The 18,012-nt window shown below is 42.4% G+C and overlaps 1 protein-coding gene across 1 annotated transcript in view; it reads right to left on the bottom strand.

Moving 5' to 3' along the window:
- The window catches only part of CHST9 (carbohydrate sulfotransferase 9), a 76,192-nt gene extending 63,130 nt beyond the window's left edge, over positions 1 to 13,062 (bottom strand). Inside the window, exon 1 of the mRNA XM_066625810.1 lies at positions 13,019 to 13,062. The gene's annotated coding sequence lies outside the window, so the exon portion shown is untranslated. The remainder of the gene's footprint in view (positions 1 to 13,018) is intronic.
- Positions 13,063 to 18,012: the final 4,950 nt, after the last annotated feature.

The raw sequence follows: 18,012 nt of genomic DNA, 5'->3' as shown, positions 1-18,012 counted from the left end.
ATAGCAAGTAACACTAACAGCAAAAACCCAGCTCCACAAGGCAAGAGAGATTTATTTATTTTTATTTGCCCACTCCACAGTCATTGATTTAAACTACACAGCAAACAAACCTATTAAGAGCCTGATCCTCACCAGTGGCTTCAAGTGAAGTAAATTCAACCCCAAACCTTTCTGAAGAATAATTGTACTTGCAACGCAAAGCCTCAGGAGAAGGAAATCATTAATTTAAGCACCCTTCACCTGTCAGTCAGAAAGCAGCAGGATGTTTGAGATGATAAAGGTAGAATACAGAACCTTTTGTAGAATGCAAGAGAAAGGAAAGCTACTTAAATTGCCTTTAAAGTGCAACACATTGTAATTCAATTGGGTGTAGGAGAGGGGAAGAATTAAATTGAGAACCAAAAAGCCAAGCCTCTTCTGATATTCAGTACAATTATGTCTCTGAACAAGAATAACTGATGAGACTTTTTAGTAATTCAAGCAAAAATAAGTAATAAGGCAAAACAAGACGCTCAGGAAAATCATTTGAAGAAAATATTTGGGTTTTTTTTGTTTTGCATGCTTGCCAAGAAGTTTTTTTTTCCTAGATCTAGATCTGTGCCCAGAAATTGGTCTATAAGTAACTACTTAGATCAAGTTATCTGGAGATCACCATACCAGATGGCTCTCAGACAAATGGATTTCACAAAAATACCAGACCCTATTACATTCTCAAATACACCCTTCTGAGTTTATTAAGCAAACATAGCTATCACTTATATTAACTCGCAAGAACCATTTTTAAACTCAGACAAAAAGTATATAGAGCAAGAATTGACAGCATGATTATTGCAGTTCAATAAAGCCCCAGAACAAAATTGCTTCTACGGCTGCATCAGCAATAATATTAATACTTGCCATTTACATAGCACTTGCACATATTTAGAGCACATCATACATATTCTGCTGTTGTAACCTTCACCACCACTTTGTAAAATAAGTATTATAATCTCAATAGTGCAGAAGGGAGAATGAAGGTAACAGGGAGTGACTTGTCTTAGGCCACCTGGCAGGTTCATGACAGATTAAAGATGTGAACTGGGCCTTCCCAATTCATAGATCATTTTCTTAGCCAGTGTACTACACACCTTCTTAGTACAAGACTATATCAGTTGTGGAGCTTCTGCAGAGTACTCAGTATTCCAACTCTCCTCCGCCCAGTTAAAAACAACCATGCAGGCATGAGACTCAGGTCCTAATAGGTACATGTTTGGCAAGGTTTGATCCCTGCTTGCCTCTATGGCTGAGCAGTGTGCAGTCTCTGTGGAGAATGAGCACGTGGGGAAAGCTGAATGGCTCATTGTAGGACCTTTGGTAGGTGCAAACTGGACAGGAACTACCCGTTTTAAAATGTTGCACTTTTGTTTGGGAGACAAGGATTAGACAGTATGAGAAAGATGGTCTGGCAGTACACTAAAGGGAAAAAAAACAACTGGGATTTTTTCGGGGGGGGGGAGTAGAAGGTAATAATGTCGGGTAGAAATAGCTTTTTGGAAGAAAAAATCTGGGAGGGAAATTAAGATATAAAGAGAGAAATATTTCTAAGAATACAAAGTAGCAGTTATCATATTGGACTGTTGCAGCCAAGATGCCTTCTGGACCAGTCCATCTCTTCCAGCATTCTGTTTCAAATAGCAACAGGCCAGATACCTGCTAAAGCTCCCCATCAGGTCATGAAGGCTGTATCCCTTATCAATGCGTGCATTTGTTTAAAGCAGATTTGTTTGAGTCTGTTGACCATAATGCATGAAAAACATTGACAAATACAAAGCATTTCAGCTGAACGGCCAACAATAGACCATGCTTCCTTCAAAGTTCGTTGCTACTTGACTCTCACACCTTGCAGTTAGATATACTAAGATATACTGCTAAGTGGCCAATGAATCCATTCTCAATTGCTATTTCCAATCCTTTTTATAAGGATTATCATCACACTTTGCAGCCAACAATACACCATGCTACCTTCAAAGTTTGTTGCTACTTGACTCTCACACCTTGCACTTAGGTATACTGCCTGTGTATACTGAAGTTTCATTTGGCTAAGTGGCCAATGAATCCATTCTCAATTGCTATCTCCAATCCTTTTTATAAGGATTATCATCACACTTTGCAGCAGTAGATTATTAAAGATAATAATACATTAAGACATAATATGAACTGCATTGCTTTGCAAGGATGCTCAGATCTGGGTGTTGTTTTTCCCCCCCTCTTTTCTTCCCTACATAAGTATGGAACATTGAGCCGAACGTTGGGGCAAAAGAGGAACATTCAGGATATGATAGATGAATGCATGAAGTGTTGGGTTGAAAGTAGTGCCAATACTAGAAATGGGGAGTTAATTGCTTGTTGGTATTAGCCCAGCACTCTGGTTCCAGCAGCTGCAAGTCAAGAACCTCTAGAACAGTGGTTCTCAAACTTTATAGTACCAGGATCCACTGTTTAAAACTATACTCTGTTGGGCCCCACTTAGCTTTATGAGACTGAAAAAGGTCTCATTTTATCAGCTGCTCAAGACCGTTTTTTATCCTATTTGGAGGGGACGGGACTGCCTTCTGGAGTGTTTGTTGAGCTCCATGTTCATCAGATTGGGACCATTCTGGTGGCTTTGCATTTCCCTTCATTGGCCTTTGATAAAAGCCAAGGTTCATTCATCTACTCATGAGTAAACATGCATGTGTCGCTCAGTTTAGCTTTCCATAGAGCTCAATACATTTTCCTTGTCATCTTGGAGGGGAAGGAATTCCTCCTCAAGAGTTTGTAGGGGTCTGTATCCATTGGATTGGGGCTACTCTGGCGGCAATGAATTCCCTTTGGCCTTTCCTTTGAAGTGGACTGAAGCATGTTTGCCTACGCATGAGTAAACACACATGTGCTGCTCCATTTTTGTTTCCACAAGGCTCAAAACATTTTCCTTCTCAGCTATCAGCTTGTCAGTTTTGTAACCCACCAAAAACCAGGTTGGGACTCACTGGTGGGTCCCAACCCACAATTTGGGAACCACTGCTCTTTACAAGTACAGCACTAGTTCTTCTTTCTCCATTTCTGCACTGTACCTGGTATTCAGAAGTAGGCTTTCTGTAAACATGACATTTCCATTTAGAAGCTTTCATAAGCAGAAACGAGATACAGCAGGTAGATTATTTGGATGAGCAGTAAAACAGCCTGGGAAAATGGGCCAGACTTACAATATCCCCACTTTTGAGGAAGCCATTTCTACCACTGGTTTACATATATCACTATAAGCACAGTTAACCTACAACTAGTTTCTCAATTTCTTTTCTTAAGCATAAGTATTTAAAATACTTTATCCTGCCATTTCACCTGCAAAAAGTTAGTCCCCAAAGCAGCTCACAACAAATTAAGAACAGGATTTATAAATTTAATATATATAGATATAAATTTTATAGATATAAAAAAGAAGTAGATAGAATAAAATCAGAGTTACAAGTATTCAAAATTATATATCACTAAAGCTCGGTGAAGAACAAGTTAAATAATAAATATAGCATGGGGCACATCACTTACTCCTGATTTATTCATGTTATACTTCATAATGTGAATTATTAATTCATTAAGAGGAAGCCTCAGTGTATTGTCTCATTAATGCAAAGCAGTGGCAGCCTTATATGGTCTTCTGTTCATTTTCAAGCCTATAACTAGCTAGCATTTTCAAGCTAACTATTCAGTGTCATGCAAATGTACTTGCATTGTTAGTCCATTTTGCTTTACTATACCAACTCTGTAGGAATATGTCATTTATTCATTAACGTACTCATTAATGCAATTATTTTTTCTACTGTTTTGCCTGGAAGATTCCCTGGTTTGTGATTTTTCATATCAATTCTAGAACCTCTATTTTAAATAAAAATTTTGGGCTGCTTTAACTATTATAGCCTACTGCAAACTCTAGGGTAAGCTAGGTGGTCATGTTTTACATCTACAGTAAACTTGAATAGAACTTTGTCATAGTTTGGTATACTTTTATCCCAAAGGGCGGGGGAAGGATGGAGTGTTAGAGATTCCTTTATTCAGACCTCAGTCTGGTTACACTTTAAAAAGTGCCATGACTTTGTCATCTGAACCCTCTCAAGTCAGAGCATCATCTCAGTCATACTAACTAAAGTTACATTTACAGAGACTTAAAGACCTAGCTTAAAAGACAAACATCACCAGCCATAGCAAGTCAATTACAGTTATAACATCAACTGGCTGGTGAACAGGATCTGCAGTCACCAAGTTGGAACACATAAATTTTTTCCCATTCTCCCGTGCACACAGAGAAAAAATTTGAAGTTTCACAAATTGTCAGATTTTGCAAATTTGACAGGAAACATAGTCAATTTCTGAATTTAATAGACATTATCTATATTTTTACCCAGTTAGCCATTTTGTGTTTTGCAACAACCACATAGGTTACAACAATACTTCAATATTGTCTGTATTTTATTTCCTTCTTCTGTCCCCTAATTTTTTTCTGGGGTTTCAAAATTACAAAAACACTTGCATCTTAAGGAAAAATTGCTCTCACCCTCAAACTTCAGTGGTTGTAAAAGCTTTATGATGTATCAACCTGTTTAAAAATTGTGTTAACTGCCTTGGTATCATTATAACTAGCCAACCACCACCACATCAACAGGTGAGATTTGCAAAAAACCACTGGAACAGTTGCACTGGCAATTCTGTTTACCTGCTTGTCCTGCAAGCTGTGAAACTTTGCAGTATGTCTGTTACCAGTTGGTTCCACTCAGGCTTCCACCCTTCATTTTGTTGCTGTTGCAGCAATGAATTCCCTTTGGCCTTTCCTTTGAAGTGGACTGAAGCATGTTTGCCTACGCATGAGTAAACACACATGTGCTGCTCCATTTTTGTTTCCACAAGGCTCAAAACATTTTCCTTCTCAGCTATCAGCTTGTCAGTTTTGTAACCCACCAAAAACCAGGTTGGGACTCACTGGTGGGTCCCAACCCACAATTTGGAAACCACTGCTCTTTACAAGTACAGCACTAGTTCTTCTTTCTCCATTTCTGCACTGTATCTGGTATTCAGAAGTAGGCTTCTGGATCCAAAAATCCACATGTGACCTTGGAGACTGTGCTTTTTGAACAGCGGCAATACACTCATATACACAACTGCTTTTGAATTGGAGGATCCTCCCCATATCAATTCTGACATAGCACTGTGATCAGCAGATCAAAAAATAACAGGCCATACCCACAGGGCATGAACAGCTATCCGAATCCCAGCCAACATAATTGTGGCTTATGGAATCTCAAAGTTGTGTAAAAGTCTTCCAAGCAACTAGAAGACTTAGCCTTAAACAGGTCTTTGCCCAGAAAGGTTAACTCTGTGTAACTCAACAAGATTATAGGAGGTCGCTTAACCCCAAAAGGTAAGGTATGATAAGAAAAAACTAATACCGTACTGCAATAACAGTACAAATTATGTACTGTATTCATATAATACAGTTAGAGAATCACAAAAGAGTTGAAGACATGGTACTAACAAGGTACTTAGGCACCTTCCAGATCAACACACAGAGGAATCTCAATATTCCTGTAAGTAATGGCTGCTACTATGGATCATAATTCCATTTGGTTTGCACTCCAAAGTTAGTTCTGGCTTGTACTTTGAGAATTTTGGCAGTAACCCCTAATTAAAATAAGCAGTATTTTAATGCTATTGTGTTTAGGTTGAGGTTTAATTAAGACTCACACACTTCAGGCTCAGGCTATTTGCACATTCAGTTCAACATTACAGCCATTATTCCTATGCAAGATTTCAAAAAGTACCAGGCTGATTAATTAGTGCAGTTAATACAATGATTTGTGAACTACAGCCTTTGCTCATAAACCTTCATTAAAACCATGACATTAAGATAGATCATTTCCTTCTGTGTCAAACACAGCAGAAGGTGACTTTTTCATCAGAACACTCTGCAAGAATTCTCTCTTTGACATTAATATCTTACCAAGCCTCTCATTCACACATAAAACCAAAGAACTATTAATCTTACCACCCAGAGATCCACCTCATCTGAAAAAACTTGCTATATGCAAGTTTATATGAACACAAGAGTTCTGTTAGTGAGGTATGTTCTTATGGAGGAGGAATGAGCAAGAAAGGGGACTGCTTAGTCAAAGGGTCTTATACTAGAGCAGTGTTTCTCAAACTGTGGATCAGGACCTACTAGGGGGGTCATGAGCCAATTTCAGGTGGGTCCCCATTCATTTCAATGTGTATTTTATGAATATATTCGACTTGATGCTGCCATATATGTGACTGCATTTGGGGAAATGTTACAGATCTGTACTTTTAACAGGCTACCATGTATACTCTTTTAACAATGAAAATCAATGGGACTTACTCCCAGGTAAGTGTAGATAGGATTTCAGCCATTGGGATGTTTGGGGAATTTTTTTAAGCAGATCAGCAACTGCTTGGGAGGGTTAGGAGTGTTCTTTTTCATTTTAAATGAATAATGAATATACTTATTGTAAACTTTTAATTTACTTATTTGATTTCGTTGTATAGGAGGGTGTTAAAAATCTTCCTGCTTGACGATGTCACATCCAGCCACAATAGCACTTCCAGGTTAATGACATCATTTCTGGTGGGTCTCAATAAACTCTAAAAAGTGGGTCCCGGTGCTAAAAAGTTTGAGAACCACTGTTCTAATTGGATCCTTAATCCTTTATTAGAATCTCACCCACATGAAAAAGTCCCTCCCTCCCCATTCCAATTCCCTTCTTTCAGTTAATTTTAATATTTTTTTCATCATATCAAACTACCTTTTTCAAAACTGATTGTAAGTCATTGGGCAATATTGATTGCATAGGGAAATCAGGGAAGAAGACTTGATAGAACAAGAGCTGTCAAATCAGCTCACTTTGCCTGACTGAAGATTTCAATCATACATTCAATCTCCTGTGAATACTCCAGAAGAAGGTAAAAGGAAGCCTCATGTCATCATGTTCATCAAAGTTCAGACCCAGAGAATATTTTGAAAGATCTCAGTCCTAAAAGATGTAACTACTACTAAAAGATAGTAACTAATAAATTCTCTAAAACTGGGGGAATAGCCATTTTTCCTGCTTCGTTCCAGAAGCTTAAGGTGGATCTCAAAGTTGATGCCATGAGGCAAGATATCTCACTAAACTCTGGCCAAAGTAATGCCATTTTAACATCAGTTCTGACTCTGGTCCTAAAATGCTTGTTAGCAAAAAGCTGCGTGCCAGCCCTCACTCAGTGCTTTTGTTATAGTGATAACAGCCTCAGGAGCCAGCTTCCAAACCTTCAGCCTTCATGCCATCACTCATAAGAACAGCCCCACTGGATCAGGCCATAGGCCCATCTAGTCCAGCTTCCTATATCTCACAGCGGCCCACCAAATGGCCCAGGGAGCACACCAGATAACAAGAGACCTCATCCTGGTGTGCTCCCTTGCATCTGGCATTCTGACATCACCCATTTCTAAAATCAGGAGATTGCACATAAACATCATGGCTTGTACCCCATAATGGATTTTTCCTCCAGAAACTTGTCCAATCCCCTTTTAAAGGCGTCCAGCCTAGACGCCACCCCCACATCCTGTGGCAAGGAGTTTCACAGACCAACCACACGCTGAGTAAAGAAATATTTTCTTTTGTCTGTTCTAACTCTCCCAACACTCAATTTTAGTGGATGTCCCCTGGTTCTGGTGTTATGTGAGAGTGTAAAGTGCATCTCCCTATCCACTCTGTCCATCCCCTGCATAATTTTGTATGTCTCAATCATGTCCCCCCTCAAGCGTCTCTTTTCTAGGCTGAAGAGGCCCAAATGCTGTAGCCTTTCCTCATAAGGAAGGTGCCCCAGCCCCGAAATCATCTTAGTCGCTCTCTTTTGCACCTTTTCCATTTCCACTATGTCTTTTTTGAGATGCGGTGACCAGAACTGGACACAATACTCCAGGTGTGGTCTTACCATAGATTTGTACAACGGCATTATAATATTAGCCGTTTTGTTCTCAATACCCTTCCTAATGATCCCAAGCATAGAATTGGCCTTCTTCACTGCCGCCGCACATTGGGTCGACACTTTCATCGACCTGTCCACCACCACCCCAAGATCTCTCTCCCGATCTGTCACAGACAGTTCAGAACCCATCAGCCTATATCTAAAGTTTTGATTTTTTGCCCCAATGTGCATGACTTTACACTTACTGACATTGAAGCGCATCTGCCATTTTGCTGCCCATTCTGCCAGTCTGGAGAGATCCTTCTGGAGCTCCTCACAATCACTTCTGGTCTTCACCACTCGAAAAAGTTTGGTGTCGTCTGCAAACTTAGCCACTTCACTGCTCACCCCTGTCTCCAGGTCATTTATGAAGAGGTTGAAAAGCACCGGTCCCAGGACAGATCCTTGGGGAACACCGCTTTTCACCTCTCTCCATTGTGAAAATTGCCCATTGACACCCACTCTCTGCTTCCTGGCCTTCAACCAGTTCTCAATCCATGAGAGGACTTGCCCTCTAATTCCCTGACTGTGGAGTTTTTTCAATAGCCTTTGGTGAGGGACCGTGTCAAACGCCTTCTGAAAGTCCAGATATATAATGTCCACGGGTTCTCCCGCATCCACATGCCTGTTGACCTTTTCAAAGAATTCTATAAGATTTGTGAGGCAAGACTTACCCTTACAGAAGCCATGCTGATTCTCCCCCAGCAAGGCCTGTTCGTCTATGTGTTTTGAGATCCTATCTTTGATGAGGCATTCCACCATCTTACCTGGTATAGATGTTAGGCTGACCGGCCTATAGTTTCCCGGGTCCCCCCTCTTTCCTTTTTTAAAGATAGGCATGACATTTGCTATCCTCCAATCTTCTGGCACCGTGGCCGTTTTGAGGGACAAGTTGCATATCTTAGTCAAGAGATCTGCAACTTCATTCTTCAATTCCTTAATAACTCTTGGGTGGATGCCATCAGGGCCCGGTGACTTATTGATCTTTAATTTATCAATGAGGTCTGAAACATCTTCTCTTTTAACCTCTATCTGACTTGACTTCTCAGTCAGGAGGGGCCGTTCGGGCCGCGGTATCTGCCCGAGGTCTTCTGCCGTGAAGACAGATGCAAAGAACTCATTTAATTTCTCTGCCATCTCTAAGTCTCCTTTCATCTCCCCTTTCCCTCCCTCACCATCCAGAGGGCCAACTGCTTCTTAGTCCCAGTGCTTAGTCTCAGTGCTCTTAGTCCCAGTTCCCCAGTACCTTGGTCCTTGAAGACCAAACAGAGCTGGTCTGCTTTATCTTGTCAAAGCAGCAACCAATAGGAGGGGTAAAGAGGGTGTTTGAGTGCAGCAGGGACGGAAATTTACTGGACTTTTTGCCTGTTGAACGTATTGCTTTAAACTGAGTATAAAAGGCTGGCTGCTTCCAGCTGACACTTGCGCATGATCTGAAGCAACTGGCCTCCTTGCTGCCTTGCTTTGGTGCCAGCAATAAACCAGCTCTTTTCTGTTATACCCTCCCTCCCTATACCCAGTGTTAAACTGGGATCTAGCATTCCGGGTAACGAATCTCACGCTGCCTTTGTGGGTTCAAGGGCAACAAAGTGTCTAGCACTTTGAGAGACTAATCCAACTACAGTACATCTGTGTAATTCTTCCTGTTCCTGTTAAACCAGGCTACTACAACATCCCAGACCAACCTCTTTGCTTTGCTTGATATTCAGTTGTGATAAGGTATGCCTAGATTGCAACTTCTGAGTTCAGGCTAAGGACTAAAATGGCTACCTATATGGTATGTGTGCAAGGGGAAGACAAGAATGGCTCTGAACAGAAGTGTTACAGTCACACCAAAAATCTCAGCCATCTTTTAATCATCTGGGTTTAGGAACAGAAAGAATTGAGTCTTAGTACTGCACTTTTCTACTACTAATACAGTATTAGATAAGAATGAAACAGTCCTGTTTCACTAATCCCAACAAAGTACTATTTTGCTGGGTGAACAAAACGCATAACTAACAACTTTCAGTTTTGAAAACATGAGGGCAGCAAGTAAAAGTCAAAACAGTCCAACAGCAACTTGCATTACTGTAAAAACTGCAGACAGCAAGAGAGGCAATCCAAACTTAAGATACCTGTCATTTTCTCTGCCTGGGGAAAGGGAGAAAGTAGGAAGGATAAGGCTCCCAAAGTAAAAAGTTTTAGGCAAGAAGAGGACAGAGAGAGGAGAAGCGTTCTCCACTAATCAAAAAATGTTCTGACATTTCCATATCTCTGCTAAAAGCCAACTCATCAAAATTGATCAGAACTGATAGACTATATTCACACTTAGGGTTTTAAAAAGACTGCATACCGCCCATTCCTCTGCATGTCTACACAGAATAAGCCCCACTAAATTCAACAGGACTTACACCCAGGTAAGAGTGCATAAAATTGCAGCCTAAAGCTAGTAACCACAATATTGAGATTTATACAGCTGTCTGAAACACATATGCCACAGATAACATCCCACTGTATGCATTGGGAAGTACTACTGAACAAACATGCTCTGGAAGATTGTGCTGAAAGTCTTTCAGGCACTTTCTAAAAGCTGTAATTCTTGATCGCAAGCAAAAAGTTAAAAGAGGGAGGGGGAGATGCCACCTAGTACAAGCAATCTTCCTTAAATCAGTTAAATCTGCATGTGAATATCAGAATCATTTTGAAGGTAAAGTCATGCCAACACCAGCATTTTGTTCTTAAGATGATGTGCTTATGTCACAGCAGGGCTTCCCCCCTCCCAGAATGCAAAGGAGGAATGCGTTTTCAAAGAATTTATACCAAAAATTGTTAATCTTTTAAAAAGCAGGTTGCTTGAATAATTACGGTACTTTTGTCAATGAAAAAACCTTTAAAATCAATTATTCCAATTACAGTACATCAACTAAAGTTTGCAGTCCTAGTCAGGGCCAGACTTAAAACATAAGCAAACAGAAACAAGCTTAACAGGAAGTGGATGCTCCTTTCAGTTTTGGCCACAATCTTGTCATTTACAGAAGTCTGTGATCAATTTAACAGAATATGTTGTTTAAATTACTCCATTTCAAGTATTTCCATATAGAAGCTCTTTTTCTAAATAAAAATTCTAAACCTTTTTAAGTATGTCTCTAGAAAGAAGGCACTCAAATGATCCAAATACTCCAAAAAGTAAGATCTTCTATAAGGAAGCAACCAATCTAGTCAGGAAGACCTTCCCCCAGACACTTGTTTAGCTGCCTGAAAGAATGCCCACACAAAATCATCAACACTGCGCTTCGAGTCCATTTTTAAATTAGTTGCATAACAGAATCTAAAAGAGACTCAAACAAAGCAAGAGACTATGGAAACCTAGCAGGGATGATACCATTCAAAATAATTTGATAGAAGACTTTGCTTCTCAGAGGCTTCTTTCTACTCAGGGCTGGCATCCATAAAAAGCAAACTTTTTTACAGCTTCCTACAATGGATCAATCATTTTAGTCTTCTGCAATACCATAAAAGAGGAGTTATGAACATACAATATATACATGAAGGAAACACACCTTTGGCATTTACCTGAAGACACTACCTGTTCCCCTTCCTGCCCCCACTTATTTCTACAGACTATAGAGCCAGTCTAAACCCACAAACAAAGAACTTCAAGTGTCAACTGGGATCACAGTGTTTTTCAAAAGGTTACCTGGGCCAGCTCAACTTTTCAAAGTTCTTTATTACCATGGGCAAGCTTCAAACACAAGCCTTTAAGGGATGCAGTCACAGCTCTGTTTTTCATTCCACAAGATGAGCGCAATCAATGCCTTCTTTCCAAATACTTCATGGAGGAAGGCATGCACAATTCTCACTCATCAGCCCCATAAGGATACAGTGTTGATGAGATTTTACTGATGGAGTCACCCTAGTGGAACTGCACTCAGCAAAAATCACAGCCTGCAAGGTACCTGAAAGTCCTTCCAACTCCTCCACAGCAGGTCTAGGTCATTTAGGCTGCAATCCCAACCAGGTCTACTCAGAAGTAAGTCCTGTTTTGTTCAATGGGGCTTACTCTCAGGAAAGTGGGGTTAGGATTGCAGCCGGAAGCCCCAAAACATTCCTCACACCACTGTGGTTAGAGAGTGCAGGAGGTCTGGTCTAGAGGGTAGAGCCTCCATTTGCCTGAAGATTAACATCCACAAGGTCGCCAGTTCGAGGCCACTGGCACCGTGCGACCTTGAAGCAGCTGACAAGCTGAGCCGAGCTATTCCATCTGCTCTGAGCGTGGGAGGATGGAGGCCAGAATGTTAAACCAGATCGGAGTGTAACACCTTGAATATGTAGTGGTTCTTGAAAGAAAGAACCTTCTTTCAATTTGTAAAAATCCCTGCGTGGATTTAATAAGCCTGCCTGTGTAAACCGCCTTGAATAAAGTCTTGAATAAAGACCAAGAAAGGCGGTATATAAATACTGTATATTATTATTATTATATTATTATTCCAAGCGTCCAGAGTATGTCACAGGCATTTTCCCAACAACCCTGCAAGGTAGGCCACTGGACTTGTTGCCATATTGCAGGTGGGGCTGAGATAGCAGCAGCTTGCCCAAGGCGAAGGAGTTTGCCCCCCCCCCTTAGCCTCTCCACCCACACAGGACTGCCCCATGAACTACTATGCTCACACTCACTTTGGGCAGTGAGCGCCATCCAGAAGCTCCACCAGCGCACCCACCGATGTGCCCATTAAGTAGCGAAGAGAGGGAAGCGTGGGCAGGTGACCCTCGCGTGGCTCCTCCACGCTTCCTTTGCACGCAGCCTCTCGCTTGGAGCCGAGGCAGCTGCCCCTGAGGACCGACCTGGTGCCTGCTACCCTCGCCATGCGCGCCCTCCGCAAAGCGCGCTTGCGGCTCCCGAGTTTACTTCGCAACAGGATCGGGCGGGCGGGCTGGGAGCCCCGCAGCTGGGCTGTGTGTGTGTGTGAGACACTCACCCCCCCCCCCCCGAGCGAGGGCAGCTTACCTTGCGGACGAATCCCAGCCTCGCCGAGCAGTGGACTGGGGAGAGATTCCCCGCGCCTGCCTCCGACCGCAGCTCCGCCCTGCAAACTTCCCAGCCTACCCGGGAGCGAGGCGGTGGCTGCTGCTCGCTCGGCGCTGCGCACAGCAAGCCCCAGCGCGCCTTTCCTCCCCGGGGTGGGGGGGGGGGCAGGTGACTGTCTAGGGGCAGCCTCGACGCCGCTTGAAGCTCGCCTCTCGGCGCGTTGGCAAGAAGGAAGCCCCACTCGGTGGCGTAGCTGGAGGGGGGTGGAGCACTCAGCCTGGCGGGGAGGTGGGCGGGCTCCGTTTTGGCCCCCCGCCGGGAATGGCTCCGAAGGGAGGGGCCACTCGCCCACCTCCCCGCCAGGCTGAGTGCTCCGCCCCCCTCCAGCTACGCCACCATCTCCACTGAGTGGGCGCAATGGGACATCCTCCTGAGTAGCTGAACACAAGGGCATTCACCTTGGAGTAAGCATACACTGTCTCCCCCCCCCCTTGACATCCAGGTCCTCAGAAAGAGAGGCGTCCCTTTCTCTCCACCTGTGCCTTTCAGAGCATCAGGTGAAGCAGAAATGCTACAGGTGGAGAGCTTCTTCTGCAAAATGCTTCACCTGCTGAATTTCTGCCTGTCACACACAGATTAATGGCACTAGGACAGTGATTCTCAAACTTCTTAGCGCCAGGACCCACTTTTTCGAATGACCATTTGTCAGGACCCACCTGAAGTGATATCATTAACCTGGAAGTGATGTCATGGCCAGGAGTGACATCATCAAGCAGGACAATATTGAATACTTCCCATAGGCATAACCAAATCTAATTAATTAAGGACACAATCCAATGCATTTCTTCTCAGAAGTCCTATTCTGTTCAATGGGATTTACTCCCAGGAAAGTGTGCATAGGATTGCAGCCTCACAGCCCAATCCTCTTCATACATTCCTGGGAGTAAGCCCCATTGATTCTAATAGGACTTACTTCTGAGTAGACATGCATAGGATTGGGCTGTGAGTAAATTAAAAGTTTATAATAAGTATAAGTTTTTTAAAAAGATATTTAAAATAATGAACCCTCCTACCTCTCCCAAGCAGTTGCTGATCTGTTTTCCCCAGACACCCTAAAGTCTGCAATCCTATCCATACTTTCCTGGGAGGAAGCCCCATTGGCTATCATTGTTAAAAGCGTATACATAGTAGCCTGTTAAAAGCAACATCTGTAACATTTCCCCAAATGCAGTCACATACCATGGTTGCCTCAAGTCTATTAAAAATAAAGTACGCATTGATAAGAATGGGGACCCACCTGAAATTGGCTCACAACCTACTTTGTGGGTCCCAACCCATAGTCTGAGAAACACTGCACTAGGATCCTGCCAGGCCAAAAAAAAAGTCCTACTACTAGTACTAGCAGAGAAGCTAAAGTATGAAATACAGTATAGGTCAGTGTTTCTCAAACTGTGGGTCGTGAGCCAATTTCAGGTGGGTCCCCATTCATGTCAATATTTTATTTTAATATATTAGACTTGGTGCTACCATGGTATGTGACTGCATTTGGGGAAATGTTACAGATCTGTCCTTTGAACAGGCTACTATGTATATGCTTTTAACAATGATAGTACCTGGGACATACTCCTGGGTAAGTGTGGGCAGGATTGCAGTTTAGGATTGTTAAAAATTTTCCTGCTTGATGATGTAACTTCCAGTCATAAGATCACTTCTGGTGGGTCCTGACAGATTCTCATTCTAAAAACGTGGGTCCTGTTACTAAACATCTGAGAACCACTGGTATAGGTAATAGTACAATCCCATTCACAGCAATGGTAAGAAAGTTTGGGTATGGAAGGAAGTTTGGTGAGGAAGTTTGGTGTTGTGTTTTAAAGAGGGAGGGGGAATGGTTTTGAGTTTTTCCTGACTTTTTCTGGTGCTTGCATACATTTGGCCTTGTTATTAAAAGGGAAAAAATTCAATAATGGTATGATTTTCTTATGCATTAACAAAATTAAATAAATTGCTAGCATCCAGACCTGATTTAAGTAAGCATGGAACCAGCTGGAAAATTACAGTGTCATCCCAAACTGTGTCACCCCAGCCATTTAGTTTTTGTTAAATTTTCTAAATACTGTACAGTAGTGAGCTGGAGGGGGCCGTATTAGTCTGAAAGTGTGATGAGAGCTGTGGGTTTTTGGTACTTTGTCCTTCTACAGTTTCCACCTCAATTGTGCACCCCTGTGCTATATTTTATTTTATATTTTTGAAAACCAATGGAAGGGGTTCCCCCCCCCCCAAGGGAAACAGCACATGGGGGAATGTGGTTGGGGATGCTCTCACCCTCAACAGGGTGGCAGTGTTTGTGCACCCAGGTAACACCACTCTTCCTCATAAACCCCGAGTGTGCATTCCAATCAAGAGACAATGTACAGGTGATGTACAGTCTATGTCTTGCTATTCTCTCTATGGCCACAGAAATCAACCAGGAAGCCACGGAATCTGTATGAAAAACCCACTACCCTAAACAATGTATAGCAGTGATCTTCAACCTTTTTTGTGCCATGATCCAAATAAATAAACAATGATACTGGGGGGACACTGTTGAGCCTGCCCTTCTCCTAGGATCCAATCCACTCACTCCAGTCGTTCTCCGCCCACACAGGCAGCATTGGAGAAGGTTCTTTTTGAACTTGCCACTATCATTTTTGCTCATCAAGATAATACATCCACTTTAATTTTATATCACTGCTGGGCAGGCTACTGCAGAGTTACCCAGAATGGCATGCAGCAGACAGCAAAGTCTAACAGTGGAGCAAGGCTCAGTGACAATCCCTTGTATGCAAGCAGTGTGCAAATACTTTGACATGTGGAATGTTGGCCCATATGAAAACCTATGTCTCCAGTACTGCACTATGCCACATCAACATTATGACTTGGCATGATGATGAAGTTAGTGGCCTTTTTGGTTCCCCTAACTTGGGATAAAATCAGGAACAAGATAATAAGGGAAAGAATTGGAATAGAACCAATTCTTTATTATATACAAAGACAGCAAATAAAGTGGTTTGCTCCCAAGAGAATGTCTTGGGATTCTATACTGTATAAGGCATATATTAAGAGAAGAGAAGAGCAAAGAGTGTGAGGCAGACCCAGAGGACAATTGAGAGACAACATCAAGGATATACTGCATCAACATCAACACTGGAAGAGGCCACTAGAAGTGTAAGAACCAGAACTTTGTATCTCCCTCGACACCCAAAGTGTTAAAAGAAGAAGTAAAGAAGAATAAGAACTTACCAGGACCTCAAAAATGTGGCTTCACGACACCATCTGGATCATAACCCTGATTAAAGAACATGGATGTATAGGATTGTAGCCCTTTTGGGAGCCACAGCCAGGGAGCCACCATTTGAAAAAGTTTGGGAACCACTGCTCTAAAGCAGCAGTCTCCAGACCATGGCCTGCTGCATGCCAAAAAATTATCCATTCAGGCAAGGTGGTGGTGGAGGCAGCTTTCCATCCTGTGCTGTAGCCCCCATTTTTCACTGCCAGTCTTCTCAGAAACTCATGGCAGGTAGCTGCTTCCACCCAGAAATTGGGGCACAGAACCTGCTGGGGCAAAGGGCAGTAGAAGCAACTGCCTGGTGCAGATTTCTGAAAAGGTTAGCAGTGAAATGTGGGGACTGCACTGTGGAATGGAAAACCTCCACCACTACCACTCCTTTCAGATGCTGATCTGTCTTTGAGACTGTGCCTTGAAAATATTGACCTGATTTGTTGTCACTTCGTAAGTAAATAGGGATCACTTATTCCCATCCTTGTTTGTCTTGTTTGTCTCAAGATGGGCTTCTGTAGGAGAGAAAGAAGGCTCCTGACTGGTCTCAGGGCTCAGAACATGCAGCATCCTCAGGGCTCACTGTTTGCAGTATCGTGATTGGTTCTTTGTATGTCAGGCTAATGTTGAGCCAGTGCCAGGCTGATATCAGGCCAGAATTCAACATCACACCAACATCAGGTTGACAACAGGCCACCACCCTCTGACTGGTGGGCTGTGTTGAGTTTTCCATGGACACAGGAGGAGTTACTGGGAGGGGTTCACCAGCATGGGCATGCCTGGATTCTTGCTTCCCCCTCCCCTTTGTGCTGAATGGGCTCAGGATATAACAGGTGTTGCAGCAACATTGGTGGAACTTTAGCATAGGACTGTACTGTTAGCATACTGCAGGAAGTGCAGTGGATTTTTTTTTAACACTGGTATGACCGTGATAGCAGAATACTGAATGCTTTTCAGTGCAAATAAAAAATAGTGTGGCAGATAACATGAGTTGGATATAACTGAATTATTGTTACCCCACAGCAGTTAAAATATAGGTTTAAGTCTTTTTCTCACTGAAGTGATAGTCCAAAGCTAAACACTTTCAGAGTGTAGTGGGAGAACTTGCATGATAAATGCTTTTCCATATAAATGAAAGAAAACTAAACATCAGGAGAAAGAGTTCTAGCCTAGCTCCTTTCTTGCCATACTAGGTATGTTTTGGTTTTTAAGGTGGAGGGATGTGGACAAGTATTTAGCCATTTGAATTGTGTCTGTTTTATGTTGAGGAGCATTTAGCCATGCCAGGCCTCAGTTTGAAATCTGAAGTGCTATCACCCAAACACAGCTAGCCATCTCAGTGAAAACTAGAACTTATTTCTTCAGTAGTGTTATGAACTAGGAATCTGATGTTGTGAACAGGCATGGCTGCACTAGGGTAAATGCCTACAAATACAACACACAAGTTAGCATCCGTTATTCATCTAGGATTCTTTCCCTAGAACAGGGGTCTCCAAACTTTTTGGCCAGAGGGCCATATCAGATATCTAGCATGGTGCTGAGGACCGGGAAAAAAATTTAAATATAATATTTAAATAAATAAATTGGAGATGGAACTTAGATGAGTGAATAAATGAATGAATGGGCTCACTCATTCAACCTCTCTGGCCCTTAGAAC

This window comes from Tiliqua scincoides, chromosome 4, assembly GCF_035046505.1.
Source record: "Tiliqua scincoides isolate rTilSci1 chromosome 4, rTilSci1.hap2, whole genome shotgun sequence".
Classification (NCBI taxonomy): domain Eukaryota; kingdom Metazoa; phylum Chordata; class Lepidosauria; order Squamata; family Scincidae; genus Tiliqua; species Tiliqua scincoides.
This window is presented reverse-complemented; position numbering and strand designations above follow the sequence as displayed.